We start from the raw sequence: 12,511 nt of genomic DNA, 5'->3' as shown, positions 1-12,511 counted from the left end.
TTATTCTGCTGGTCAATACCATATTTATATCGTTTTTTAAATGTTTTACTCCTTTTACAAAGAAAAAACTATTTGTTAACAAAAAAAAAAAATCCATATTCTGAAAGCCATAATTTTTCTGTGGATTGAGCGGTGTCAGGGCTTATTTTATTTTTTTTGCGGCATGAGCTGTTGTTTTTATTGGTACCATTTTCTTGTACGTACGACTTTTTGATCACTTTTTATTAAAAAAAATTTTACAGCTAAGTTCACGCGATTCTGGAGTTTTATATATTTTTTCTTTTTACGGTGTTTACCGTGCGTATTAAATAATAGTAGATTGTAATAGTTCAGACTTTTACAGACGCAGCAATACCAATTTTGATTATTTTTAAAATGTTTACATTACTTAAGCCTTTCATGCCGACAATCTGTAGATTCACATTCTATCCGCATATACCCCGTGCAGCCAGGACATGAATCTGCAGACCTTTTCTTCTGCCGGCATAGCGCTGAGGAGAGCGCTCTGACGCCGGCGGTGCCAGTGTCCCCAGCTCACAAACATCCTGTTCTCTGACAGCCCAACCGATTGGTTCGACTACAGAGCATGTGATCACCATTATTAATTGCTTCCCGACCGCCCACTGTAAATTCACATCGGTTGGGCTCTGTGCAGCGCCGACGTGAATTCACAGGGGGTCTTAAAAGCGCGATCCGGGTGTCTCAGAGTAGCGCTGACACCTGGATCGCGCTGTTAACCCCTGCATCTGGTCCCAGACACATGCTTGGGACCTGATTGGTTCAGGTCCCGATCATGTGATCGCAGGGAAAGTTTGTTGTAGCAACAAACTGGAAAGTCTTTTGCTACAACAAACTTTCCCGGGGACCGATTGTGGGTGCTGCCGTCGGTTGCACAGAAGCCTATGAGGACCAATCAGAGGCAGTTCCTCATAGGATTCTTGTCAGTGTGACTGTGACAGCATCACACTGACAGTTTATAACACGTTACCTTACCTAGGTTGTGTAATGTATTATAGTAGCTATCAGTGCTGCAGGTCCGTGTCATTTTTGGGGAGTTTCCACTGTTTTGGCACCACAAGACCTCTTCAAACCTGACGAGGTGCCTAAAATATATTCTAAAAAAAGGAGGCCCCAAAATCCTCTAGGTGCTCCTTTTGCTTCTGAGGTCGGTGTTTCAGTCCATTACCACACTAGAGCCACATGTGGGATATTTCTAAAAACTTCAGAATCTGGGCAATAAATATTGACTTGTGTTTCTCTGGTAAAACCTTCTGTGTTACAGATTTTTTTTTTTAATTACAAATGAATTTTGGCAAAAAAATAAAATTAGTAAAGTTCCCCTCTACTTTGTTTTAATTCCTGTGAAACGCCTAAAGGGTTAAGAAACTTTCTAGTACATAAGGCCCTCAGAGCCACTTCAGAACTGAACTGGTACTTGAAAAATAGCCTTTTGAAATTTTCTTGAAAATGTGAGAAATTGCTGCTAAAGTTCTAAGCCTTGTAACGTCCTAGAAAAATAAAATAATGTTCAAAAAACGATGCAAATATAAAAGTAGACATATGGAATATGTGAAATAGTAACTATTTTGTGTGGTATTACTATTTTTTTTACAAGCAGATACATTTAAAATTAGAAAAATCATACATTTTGAAAATTTTCTTTACATTTTGGTGTTTTTCACAAATAAGCAATGAATTTATTGATCACATTTTTCCACTAACATAAAGTACAATATGTCATGAGAAAACGATCTCAGAATCGCTTGGATAGGCAAAAGCACTCTAGAGTTATTACCACATAAAATGACACGTCAGATTTTAAAAAATGGGGCTGGTCTTGAAGGCCAAAATGAGCTCAGTCCTGAAAGCTTTAGGCCCTGTTCACACGGAGTTTTTTGCAGGAGGAAAATTCCTCCTGTAAAAACTGACCCTGGAGGTTTTCATGTTTGATGTGGTTTTTGACGTGGTTTTTGACGTGGTTTTTGACGTGGTTTTTGAGGCGGTTTTCCAGGCGGTTTTTGCAGAGGTTTTCACACGCATGAGGCTGGGTTCACACAACCATGTTACGTACATAATGTACGGAACGTATTTCGGCCGGAAGACCCGGACCGAAGACAGTGCAGGGAGCCGGGCTCCTAGCATCATAGTTATGTACGACGCTAGGAGTCCCTGCCTCTGCGTGGAACTACTGTCCCGTACTGTAATCATGTTTTCAGTACGGGACAGTTGTCCTGCAACGAGGCAGGGACTCCTAGCGTCGTACATCACTATGATGCTAGGAGCCCGGCTCCCTGCACTGTCTTCGGTCCGGGTCTTCCGGCTGAAATACGTTCCGTACATTACGGACGTAACATGGTCGTGTGAACCCAGCCTGACATCCTTCTGTCAACGGATCTGTCACCATTGAAATGAATGGTGATGCAAACGGAACTTACTTCACACTTGCCTTTCCGTTGAGGGGTTCCCCTGACTGAAAGCACCGACGGAACCCCTCAGCAGAAACCACGCTGATGTGAACAGGCCCACATTAAAAAAAACATTGTTTTGTGTTTGCATCATCATTGACTTCAATGCTGATGGATCCGTTGCTAATGGGATTCCCTACACTGCGGTATTGGTTCAGTCGAAACGACAGAACCCTTTGCACAACGGGGACAAACAGAAACCATTAGCAACGGATCTGTCACCACTTCACACTTGCCTTTCCGTTGAGGGGTTCCCCTGACTGAAAGCACCGACGGAACCCCTCAGCGGAAACCACGCTGATGTGAACAGGCCCACATTAAAAAAAAAAAGTATACTTACTTCTTGAATCAATTTCCCAACATCAATGTCCATTCGGTGGTACACCTCTGCTGTCGTCATTTCTGTTCCTGAAATGTTAAAAAAAAATAAAAAAGAGATGACATACATGAACAACTGCATAACAAAATTAAAAAATTAAAAATAAAAAAATTGAAAAAAAAAATCTAAAAAAAAATCTAAAAAAAAAATGTTAAAAAAAAATTCTAAAAAAAAAAATGCACAGCTCCATACATGTATAGCATGTATGGAACATAGGAGCAATTGCACTTACTTGTATTCGATTTGGATGCAGGACTTCGGTTTTCTGTATCCCTGAGTTCTGTCCACGATGTTTTTCTGGCTCCACGAGCAGACAGGAAATGACAGCCCCTTGCTGGGCTGGACTAGCAGCAGGAGACGACTCCTGCAAAACACTCGGCAATATACTCGTCAGAAAACACCTCACTAGTTCGAGGTGTTTTTTGACGTGTCCCCATTGCTTTCAATGCGGTTTTGGACGCGGAAACCGCATCAAGAAGGGTCATGTCCCTTCTTTTTGCCGCGAGGCGTTTTTTTTACTCGCGGTAAAAAAACGCCTCCGTCTCCCATTGAAATCAATGGGAGTCATTTTGGGTCGTTTTTGGCGCGTTTTCCGACGCATTTCCGCGTCAAAAAACGTGTCAAAAAACTCCGTGTGAACAGGGCCTAAAATTGAAAAATGGGAAAAGTTTTTTTTTTAGACTTTTTAATATTAAAAAAAATAATTCTCTACTAAAAACGTTATTTAACTTTTTTATAGACATTCTATTAGTCCCCCTCGTTGCATTGCTGGTACAGTACAATGCAATACTATGTTATTGCAGTATATTGTAATTTTTACAGGCATCTGTTAGGCCCCTGGGCTGCCATAACATCCATTGGCGACCCTCGATCTCTCTACGGGGTCGCCGATGAGCTGTCAGAGGGGTCACCCCACTCTCTTGCGTTTGACCGCAGAATTTGAAGAGTTAAACAGCAGGGAACAGCACGATCGCTGTTCCTGGCCGTTAGTCCCGGTTGTCGGCTGTAAAACAAAGCCGACATCTGCAGGGTATGGAGCTTGCTCACCGCGTGAGCGCGCTCCATACTTCTCCCCCTGCACCTTGAAATAAGTGCACTTCAAGGTGCGTTAAGGGGTTAAAGCATACCTAACTTTTCAGGTGACATTTCAGAATAAGCTGTCCTATGTGTGTACATGATCTAAATTAGTAATAACACTATTTCTGGTCATTATATGACTTGTATGTGGCATCATTTATCAGTTTTTCTCTCTCTTATTCTCAGTTGTCTCAAAGCTAGTGAGTAGAGCCTAACTGCTATCATGTCTTCTATACACTGCACACATAATAGAAGAGAATCCTACTCTCTTATCTCTATCTATCACATATGTGTATAGAAGCTGCAGCAGCATAAGAGGAGATTATACAGCAGTATTGCCTTGTGTTGCTGAGAATCCAGCTCTGGGGTGATGTAGAAATCTTACTAGAAGCCTGTGTCTTTCTCACTCTGTAATGAAAGCATCATACCACTTAGTCTCATGTTGGCCATTAGATCAGCTATAAGCCAGCTAGGCAGCCTAAAAAAAAGCCAAGTTGATCTGACAGGAAAAAAGGTGAACCAGCACTCTCTTCTAGTGATCAGTAGGGTCCACATAGGCCGAACCCCACCGATTAGTCATCGGTGGCATATCCTAAGAAAGTGGCGGCAATGTCTATCCTGAGATAACCCCTTTTACGCTACAATATTTCCAGAGATTTTGTTAAAAATCTCATGATTTACCTTTCCGTTCCTGCTGTATGTCCCATACTAAATAGGAACTAGTTTGTTTCTTCTTCACTCATGTCTCTGTTAAACCACACTTCCCTGCATTCCTTGTTTTTCAACTTGTCGGACACATCCCTGATGTCGAAAATAATTTTTTGGTCACTAATACCAGATTATGTTCTCCACGGGCATATATTCATTCAATCTAGTGTCTCTGCACATTGAGAAGAATAACGGATGACCAGTTGTCTTTCGGTGTTTGACTGCCAGAAAGGGTTGAGAGGTCTATCTCAGTGACCATTTGACAGAATAATCAGTGTCATGAGTGAAAATTGTCACCTTGTCACTTTGGCTGAATGTATTCCTTAAAAACAAATTGTGGAAGACTGCTTTTGCCAAAGCAAACGTTTTTTTTTTTTCTTTTTTAAGATGGCAGAATGTTAAAGTTATATATAAAAATATAATGTTTATGATGCTGGAATTATAGGGGTATATTTTTGAATAATTTGCATATATATGTATATATGTTTATTATAACTATTAAATAATGGTCATATAAGGAGCCGCTTAGTCTACATTTTTCTTTTTGTTTGTATATTTTAAAAAAACACACGGAGGAAGAGTTATAAATACTGTCTAAAAGTTAGACAGGATAAAACTAGACTAGACAGCAAGAAAATGCGCCAAATTAATCAGAGTGGCTCACGCTGTATCATAAATTTGGCGCATCTTGCTAGACATGTTAGACACGTTTCTCTTGCTTATTTCATTTTAAGGCTGGCCTCCATTACGCCAATATTATGCATCAGATGAATGTGCGCAATTAAAAAGAAAATTCTTTTTTTCTAAAAGCGTCTCGTAGCCGAGCCCCTTTTTCTAGACACTTATCAGAAGTGTCAAGTGAGGTCGAGTGGCATATAGCATGTACTGTATGCCAGTTGTTTTTGTTTTTCACACAATTTGAGACAGAATTCTGGTGCACTTTGCTTTGTGAATGTCCCCCACAAGTTCAAAGCCTGAATCCTACATGACCTATCTAGATTGTCTCAGTAACCAGATTAATACAAAGAGCAAATTGTTATATGCAGATTTTTAGGGAAAAACAGAACTGCTAGAATACCAATATAAAAATACATTTTTACTTTAGCCATACATTCTGTAATATTCTTACATGTTATATTTGTATAAACATCACATTGTGGACAGGAAGCTTTCCGTACTATTCCAAAAAAAGGTCGGCAGCTGAGGTATTATAAGGAATAATGTACGCCACTTTAGAGTTGTAAATTCACTCGGCCTGTGGTTCTTTGCTTTAATATGGTCATAAGGGGAGTCTAATATTCTTATCATTTACAGAAGGGAGGTCATTATCTCATATGTATCACACGTATGTATGTGCTTTAACAATAACTATTTTTTGTTTCAATGTTGTTGTTTTAATAAACTGCAGCTCATTTTTACACAAATTGAAATTCTACTACAGTAGTTTATGGCAAAATACTGTAAAAACGTGATTATAGATTTCTGTTTTTTTTTTTATAGAATTATGCATTTTAATTGTTATTTAGCATTTCAGGTTCAATGGTTTATTCTACATAAAGTGCATCACAATAAAAGCAAAGCGGAATGTTTGTTTGTTTTTGTTATTTTTTATTTTATTTTAATATACCCCTCCTAATGTTTGGAGTTAATCTAAAAGGTTACAAATCTTTTGCGTGATAGGAATAATCCAATGTGGAGTACATAACAGTTTTACTAGGCTACCTCCAATAAACTTCAGACTGTTTCCTGCAGCTATTTCTAATTATATGCATGTGATTTTATTGAAGCTTTGTGGACATTAAGAAATGCATATTTGTTTTATGTGTTATTGTACACTTGCAAATCAAAGCCTTGCAAGATCATAGCCATGTCTTCATAACCTTAATTGGAAAAACTAGCCTTTAGGGTTTTGAAATGTCATGTAAAAATCTAATTCATTAATTAGCGTTGCCTTTTATTACTCTCTCTACCATAGCCATGCTTTTCTTAATTTACGAATTAATATTTTGTTTTCATTTTATGACCTTTTTTTTGCTATTGATTTTGCTCATATACTGTAAGTGTTTCATATTATTTTGGGCCAATAGCAAAAAATAGTTAATTATGTGTGGCTAATAACACCCTTTTTCACTTAACTCAAAATTAGCTTGGGAAAAATGGGCACTTTGTGAAAGTTGCACACTCGTGTGTTCTCAGAGTTTAGAACTAACAGCACACGCACCGAGCACTGACCCATTAGTCGATGGGACCATTTTCAAGTCCGATCTTCTGCACGGACCATCTGAGAAAATTGCAGCATGCACTACTTTGGTGCAATTTTTGGTTTAGACACGCCCATTGAAGTGAATAAGTCTGTGAAAAAATCGGACAGCACATTGATGCTACCTGAATGTGGCCGGTTTTTCACTGATGGGTTGCTAGAAGATGCTGTAAAAAAAGTTATTTTTTGACGAATGTAAAAACCTGATTCACTGATGCAGCACAGATGTTAAAAACTGACACACAGAACACACTATGACACAGTACTGATTGAACTCAAATGTAAAAGCGTTATTTTTTTCCTAATGAAACAGACGAGTTTACAACACTTGTATGAATGCAACATTACACAGTGGGCCAGATTTACTAATCAAAATTCACCAGAATTCTGGCTTAAATTCATCGTCAGGGCGTTGCGAAATGCGTGTCGAGGTGCTGCTTGGGATGTGTCATGGAGCAGTGTGTGGACCCACTAGGCCGTACCGCGTAGTGGGATAGCAGCTGGCCAAACAGGTACAGTACAAAGTCTATAGTCCAGAAAGGGTACCTGAGGCAATGCAGACAGTAGCGATGATTCAGGCTGAAAATAAGGCTCCGACAGTAGACAGACACCCTGCAGGGTGTGATGCAGTAGATGCAACAGAAGACACAACTTGACTTCAACTCTAGACGGCACAGAGGCACGGTAGCACAGGATACAGGGTAGAGGCAGCAGGAACGGGTAACACTGGGAACTGGAAAACACTAGAAGACCATTTCCAAGACAAAATGTAGGTACACAACAATGCTCAGGCACTGATCAAGAGGGCAGAGCCCTTTTTATAGTCCAGCAGCACTCTGGACTTGATTGCATATTCCCTGCAATTGTGCGCGCACTGGCCCTTTAATGCCGTGCACGCGCGGGTGCGCGTGCCCTGCGGGAGACAGTCTCAGATCGAAGAAGTGAGTGCCGGCGTCTCACAGGAGGAAGATGCTGTAGGGAACTCACGTGTCCATGGCTGCGGCCGTCGGAGGGTAAGTCAGAACGACTGGCCGCGGCCGCGGCTGTTGCGGACGTGTAGCGGACTTGTTGCGGACTCATTGAGGAATTTCTCCATTGACTTCAATGGAGATTCAAAATTCTGCAATGAAATACGCAGATGTTATGTGTGTTGCGTAACGTATTGGTTTTCCGAACATCATATTTCTTCATTCTGGCTGGACCTATGTATTTCTAGGTCTATTTCTAGGTCTATAGCCAGACTGACTAAGCACACTAACGTTAAAACCGCCTGTAATCACGTTTATACGGCACGTGCAGGCCCATAGAAGTCAATGGGGCTCCCGTAATTACGGGTGACTACGTGTGTGCACCCGTAATTACGGGAGCGTTGCTAGGTGACGTCAAGAGATAGTCACTGTCCAGGGTGCTGAAAGAGTTAAACGATCGGCAGTAACTGTTTCAGCACCCTGGACAGTGACTTCCGATCACAATATAGATCAACGTGTTAATAAAATAGAAGTTCCTACTTACGGAGAACTCCCTGCTTCTTCCTCCAGTCCGGCCACCCGTGTGCAGCCACTCTCAGGCCAATCACAGGCTGCAGCGGTCACATGGACTGCCGCGTCATCCAGGGAGGTCGGGCTGGATGTCGAAAGAGGGACGCGTCACCACGACAACGGCCAGGTAAGTATGAATTTCTTTTACTTTTACTAGGGAAAGGGCTGTCCCTTCTCTCTATCCTGCACTGATAGAGAGAAGGGAAATACTCTTCACCTGAAGACGCAACGGCTAATCCGCATAAATTTCCTGCCCATTTTAGGCAAAGCCGCAACAGAATCTGCAACACAGATTATGTGCGGCATTGATGCGGACACTGGCGGAAGAAACACGCCACGTTTGGCCATGCCTTTAGGGTATGTTCACAGGTGGAAGATTAGTTGCAGACATTTTTGAAAAATCGGTTCCATTAATCTAACTAGTTTGGTTTCAGATAAATGGGACAGTTGCAGAAATTTCTGCAGCAAATCTTCTGCATGTAAATATATCCTAATACTGCAATATTAGACCTAAATAATACCACAAACAGGGCTAGGCTGCATGTTTGTGGTCAGCTCCCAGGTGCGAAGTTTAGAGGAAAGTTTGCATGGTGTGGATGGGTAGTAGAGAACCCTGATGGTAGTAACACACTAGGCGGATACACTGCGGATTTTCCGCAATGGATTTAATTGCAGCGTAATACAGTAGCAGCAGTGTGGGTGAGATTTGAACAAATGTCAGGCAGACATAGCGGAAAAAAATTGCCAAAAAAAGGTTCATAAATTGAACTGCGCTGTGTTTTTTAAGCCGAGTCATGTCAATTTATGCTGCGGAATCACTGCTCCTCTGTTGCAGGATTTCCCCATTGAATTCAATGCGGAAGTAAAACCCGCAACAAAGAGCTACTGTATGTATTGCAACTGTTGCGTCAGAAACGCTGCGATTCCTCCGCAAAAATTGCAAATGAAAAAATAGAAAAAAAGATTTTTTTATTTGCAATTAATAAAAAAGCTCATACTTACCCCGTACTTTAGTCCTAGCAATGTGATCCTCTCTTCTGAGCACACCCCAGCCTTCTGGGATGTTGTTTCATCCCTTGTGACTGATGCAGGCAATAAAAAGGCTACAGCTGTCACGTCACATGGAACGCATTGCCATGACTACGGCCGGGGTAAATTTAAACTTTTTCTTTCCTTGCAGGACTTTCGCAGCGGACATGCCGCCAGAAAAACTCCACCACTATTTGGTGCAGTATTTTGGGCAAAATCTCCTGAGGCTTCCAGGGCAGATACGCTGTATAGTTTTACGCAGCATATCCACCTACTGTGTTTGTGCGCTAAATAGGTGAAACTTTGGCGAATTTCCCATTTTGCAATAGCTATCATTTAAAAGTAAAAGCATATATACATAACATACAAATATATTGTAATTACTTAAATTAATTTCTATGGACTCCTTGAATATGATATTATAGTCAAGTCAAATTAAGATAGATAGATAGATAGATAGATAGATAGATAGATAGATAGATAGATAGATAGATAGATAGATAGATAGATAGATAGTTTATTTATCCCCAAGGGAAATTGGTTTACAGTTGTAACTCCCATTTACAGTACATAGTATAAAAAGACGACGACATATAATAAATATATAATAAAAAAGCATTATTACACATTATAAAGTCATATTATAAAGTGCAATAGCCTTTGGCATAAAAGATCTTTTAAATTGTTCTTTACTACAACGAAATTGTAGCAATCGATCACTAAAACAGCTTTGTTTATCGATTAAAATATTATGTAACGGATGCAGCTCCTCTATTTTAACAATACAGTATTGGGAAAAGCACTTGTACAATGTTGCTGAAATGCTTAAACATCCACCCACATTTGTCCATATGCCAGCCCACATTAATAACCTGGCATCACAGATTGCAGTGAATTATATTTTGATTGTAACCTCACTATGGGAAGCCAGTGCCTTTGTAGCTACACTCCTTTTCGAACAGATACCATTGAATTACTGTTGTTTATTTATACAATGTTATCATCTTCTAAAAGTAAGACATTTATAACACATTTAGGGTATGTTCACACGGCCTATTTACGGACGTAATTCGGGCGTTTTTGCCCCGAATTACGTCTGAAAATAGCGCCTCAATAGCGCTGACAAACATCTGCCCATTGAAAGCAATGGGCAGACGTTTGTCTGTTCACACGAGGCGTATATTTACGCGCCGCTGTCAAATGACGGCGCGTAAATAGACGCCTACGTCAAAGAAGTGACCTGTCACTTCTTTGGCCGTAATTGGAGCCGTTATTCATTGACTCCAATGAATAGCAGCGCCAATTACGTCCGTAATTGACGCGGCGTTCTAGCGCCTGCACATGCCGTTACGGCTGAAATTACGGGGATGTTTTCAGGCTGAAACATCTCCGTAATTTCAGCCGTTACGGACGCCCTCGTGTGAACATACCCTCATAGTGCCATTGCAGTAAAAACCACAGTGCAAGTTCAAACAAATTAAAATAGTGCAGATTAGATACATAAGGTAACAGTACTTACCATATGAGCTTACAATCTATAAGAAAGAGAGGGTAGATACTGCACAAGAGGTGGGGGAGTGAATAAGAAGCTCTTACCTAAAAGAAGTCCTTGGTCTTGGAGAATAAAATGGAAAAATACAGATAAGACAAGAAATTGTTGAAAAAACAAATATTGGGGCAGATTTAAGGGCCTTTTACACCTGCCAATATTCGGCCGATGCAGTGAGCGCCGATCGACGAGACATCGTTGATCGGCGCTCGCTTGCTCCTGTCACAAGGAGCTATGTATGGGGATGTGCGCTCGTTACTCCGATCGCTCGTCCCCGTACATTATTATCATGTCGGTAGTGCGTCTCCCTGTTTACACAGGGAGATTTGCTGCTGACAACGATAATATTTTACTTTTTTAAAACGATACGATCAGCAGATGAACGAGCATTTGCTTGTTCATCGGCTGATCGTTCCCCTGTTTACACAGAGCAATTATCGGCAACGAGCGTTCTAAGAACGCTCGTCTGCCCGATAATCGCCCAGTGTAAAAGGGCCTTTACTAAGACTTATTGGGGCAGATTTAATAAGATTTATTATAGATAAGAAATTTGGCGCTTTTTTTTAAGCTACGCTTCAATTTTTTAGACACTTTGGAAAAGTGTCTAGTGAGGCGCAAACATTTGTTCTTTTTGTCACATTAGCTTCAGAAATGTCTATAACTTGATGTGACATTATACGCCACATTTTGGCACAATCACATTAGTCAATTTTTCTCATAGTATTTTTAAAGTAGTACAAGTGTATCTTTGCATTCATTCTATTTATTCAGTACAGCAAATTTGTTGTATATTACACTTATTTATTATTTTTTAAGTCTCTACTATGATTGTAGAACACATAAAAAAAACATAATTTATTAATGAATGTAGTTTTTAGTTAAGTAATAATACAAACAGTACATGATTTACCAGCTATCTGAAATCTTTGACCTGAAAAACATAGTGCAAGAAAAAATAGGTCCTGCTAAGAGGCAGAATGTAAGGAAAGTATTAGTGACCTATGCTGGCAGTCATGTGTTTCAATTATTTTCAGGAATCCATTTGTCAAATAAGTGAAGCGATCTGAGATGTCAAGTTCAAGCTGGGGTTACTTCCTTTCTACATCTGATATGATGTATCTTCAGTAGCTGTTTAATTGAATTACTCAATTTATTTTTCAAGCAACAATGCTCTACCAAGAACCATGACATTAAACAATTAAATATGAGTTTAAAAGTCAGCATTATGTGTAATTCATCATTTCAGCAAACCATCACGTAGGCCTAGGGGTCTGACAATTCTTGATTCAGGAATGTAATATCAATAAAGGAACAAAACACCTGTCCTGATTGAAATATCAAAATAATATATATATTTTTTTCTGTCCTTTTCATTGTTATTAACGATTATAATAAGACCTTTCACATCGGCATTTTATTATGACACAATGAATGATTTTCTTAAAAAGTCTACCAAAAACAGACTGACATTTCTAAATACCAGCCATTTTTGTATGGGTTTTTTTA

This window comes from Rhinoderma darwinii, chromosome 1, assembly GCF_050947455.1.
Source record: "Rhinoderma darwinii isolate aRhiDar2 chromosome 1, aRhiDar2.hap1, whole genome shotgun sequence".
In the NCBI taxonomy this organism is placed as follows: domain Eukaryota; kingdom Metazoa; phylum Chordata; class Amphibia; order Anura; family Rhinodermatidae; genus Rhinoderma; species Rhinoderma darwinii.
Note: the sequence above shows the minus strand (reverse complement) of the source record.